General features: G+C 37.3%; 1 non-coding gene across 1 annotated transcript; it reads left to right on the top strand.

Annotated features, from left to right (window-relative positions):
• Window positions 1-250: 250 nt before the first annotated feature.
• LOC127133209 (small nucleolar RNA R71) lies at window positions 251-357 on the top strand. The gene has a single exon (XR_007807199.1). It is a non-coding gene; the product is annotated as a small nucleolar RNA R71 (small nucleolar RNA).
• The last annotated feature ends 2,679 nt before the right edge of the window (window positions 358-3,036 follow it).

The following is a 3,036-nucleotide window of genomic DNA, read 5'->3' as shown; positions in this document are numbered from 1 at the left end:
AAGGGATTCCACTTTTGCATTAACATGATCAAGGCCACTTATCTCGTACATGCCACTTTTCGTTTGAGGTTTCTCTACCATTGCTCAGTCGCTTCCCCACTGATAATGGTTTTGGGCCATGCTTTCGATAAGTTGATAAGCATCGGCATAAGGTTTATCCATAAGTGCACCACCTGCTGCGGCGTCTATTGTTAACCTTGTGTTGTACAAGAGACCATTATAGAAGGTATGCATCACTAACCAGTCCTCTAAACCATGGTGTGGACAAAGTCTCATCATGTCTTTGTATCTTTCCCATGCTTCGAAAAGAGACTCGTTATCTTTCTGTTTAAATCCATTTATCTGGGCTCTCAACATAGCTGTTTTGCTCGGAGGAAAGTATCGGGCAAGGAAGACTTTCTTCAACTCATTCCATGTTGTGACTGAGTTGGAAGGAAGAGACTGAAGCCATCTTCTAGCTTTATCTCTTAACGAGAAAGGAAAAAGACGAAGTCGAATTGCCTCTGAAGTGACACCATTAGCTTTAACAGTATCAGCGTATTGGACAAATATGGATAAATGAAGATTTGGATCCTCGGTAGGATTTCCAGAGAATTGATTTTGTTGCACTGCTTGCAACAGCGAAGGCTTAAGTTCGAAGTTGTTTGCTTCGATTGTGGGTGGAGCAATACTCGAATGCGACTCATCTTGGGATGGAGCGGCGTAATCTCGAAGCGCACGAGCTGGTTCTGTCATCTCGGGTATCGGTGAAGGAAGAAGATTTTTGAGATCAGGAATTTCGATAGGAGGGAGATTGTTTGCAGCACGATATTCCCGAATTCGTCGTAAGACTCGGAGATATAGTTCGATGTCGTTGATTCGTAAGTAAAACGACTCGCCTTGTGAGCGAGTGTGTGGCATACAAATCAACGAAAGAAGAAGAAATAAAAATTGCCTTAGTCTCTACAGCGTAACAGAAGAGTTACGATATCGACTAAATAAAAGTCCCCGGCAACGGCGCAAAAAACTTGATCGCGACTTTATGAGTCGAATTGGGGTACTAACTGCAAGTGCACAGTTATATCGCGTAGTTTTAAAAGATATCGATCCCACAGGGACTTATGAATCGATATACCGTTTTCTAAGGTTACTTCGTAAAGCTAAGGCGGATGATACTTTGATGATTTGGGGGAAAAGTTAAAACTAAAATAAGGTCTAGATTAAATATCAATTAAGCGGATATCGGTATGTAGTTCGTCGTAATTAGGGAATCAAGTCTTCGTTGGTTTCTTGGTTTTAAGATAAATCTTTTCAGTAGACACTATTGATTAAAAGCCTTTTCTCAAACTCTCGCTCTGTTGAATAGACCATGACTTTAAATTAACGTAGCTGTCACTTATTAGTTAAGTCTAAAATCACCTTTTGAAAACAACAGAATCTATAGAAACTCTTTTTAAGGAAATAATAATCGTTTAAACACCCTCGTCTCAAACTCTCGCTCTGTTGACTTAGATTATATAATTAAATTCAAATGCTTAACTCTCGTCCTCACATTTAACTTTTAAAAATACTTTTTGAAAAAGATTAGAATTTAATTAACTCTAAAAATTGCTTTCACCCTGATCTAGAATTAATGTCCAATTTACACTGTCTAGTTAAAGACTCAAACTCTCGTTCTATTGATTTTAACTTCTTTAGTCTTTTACTCTCGTACAAAAACCTTGGTATTAAACCTGTAAATTGAGACCATAAAAAGAGTGATTTTATTTTTAAACGTAATTAATCCAACTTAGTTTTGATTCCTTCATTCCGCTTACTTTACATACCGATACCTAAATAAATTAGTCAGACATGCTAAACAGATCTAAACAATCATCATGCTTAAATAGAAACATCTCAGGCAAATAATGTAAATAAACAATAAAGCAGGGCATATATAAATTCAAACAATAATTAAAGAACCTGAATAATTAATAGAGTCTTGAACACCCCACCACAGACCGGTTGGATTTGTTCTTGAATTCTTCAATCAGACAGGAAAATAAAAGTGAAGGAATAAAAAAACCTAGGGTCTAACGTAAGGTTAGATCCGGTAAAAGATACACAATAGTTTCCGGTGTAGAAACTATTGTGTGAAAAATTAATTAAGTGCTGAAAGATTGACTGGAAAAGAAAATAAAAATTGCAAAGAAAAGTAAAAACTGTAAAAAAATAATGTTGTAAAGTATGCTTGCACGGCTGGAAGAGAAAAAGCACGAAGAAGAGAGAGCTGCAGGGTTTGCTCCTTGGCTCTATTTATATTATCCCCATTTGTAACGGTTTCCAAAACTCCTTCCGTAAAAGTGGTATTCACGTTTCCAAGGGTCAAGCGTAACAATAGGCTTCAACGTGCCTCTGTTGCGCTTCTGAAGCCAAAAATATAGGAGAATGGTGTGACGTCCGTCACACCATGTGTTACGCTCGTAACACAAGGCAGCAGGGCGTGACGCTCGTCACACCATGTGTGGCGCTCGTCACAGGCTCAGCGCTAGTACTTTTGGGCTGAGCTTTGGTTTGGTGAAATTGCTTCTCTTCATTTCTTTTTGCACCTCCTTTTCTTCCTTTTTCACTTGTGCTTCAAATAAGCTACCTGAGATAAATAGAAGGAAAAATACCAAGTAGTATCGAATAAAATGAAATAAATTGAAGTGAATAATAATATAATTTAATTAAATCGAGTCCAAAAATGTGATATTATTTCATGTTATCATTCATCCGTGAAGTAAAGTATACATAGTGGTTGTACAATGTGGTGTTACTCAAGAAAGCTTTAGGTAAATGGAGAATATGCGTCGATTATACCAATCTTAATAAAGCATGTCTCAAAGTAACACACCCTCTCCCAATTATAGACAAGTTAGTTGATACCTCGGTCGAATATAAGCTCTTGTTATACATGGATGCATATCCCGATTACAATCCAAAACTCATGTATGAGTTGGAAAGAGAGAATATTGCCTTCATAATCGAGCAGACCAACTACCAGTATAATATGATGCCATTCGATTTGAAAATGCA

This window comes from Lathyrus oleraceus, chromosome 3, assembly GCF_024323335.1.
Source record: "Lathyrus oleraceus cultivar Zhongwan6 chromosome 3, CAAS_Psat_ZW6_1.0, whole genome shotgun sequence".
NCBI lineage: Eukaryota > Viridiplantae > Streptophyta > Magnoliopsida > Fabales > Fabaceae > Lathyrus > Lathyrus oleraceus.
The sequence above is the reverse complement of the archived record's forward strand: the minus strand, read 5'-3'. Positions and strand labels throughout refer to the sequence as shown.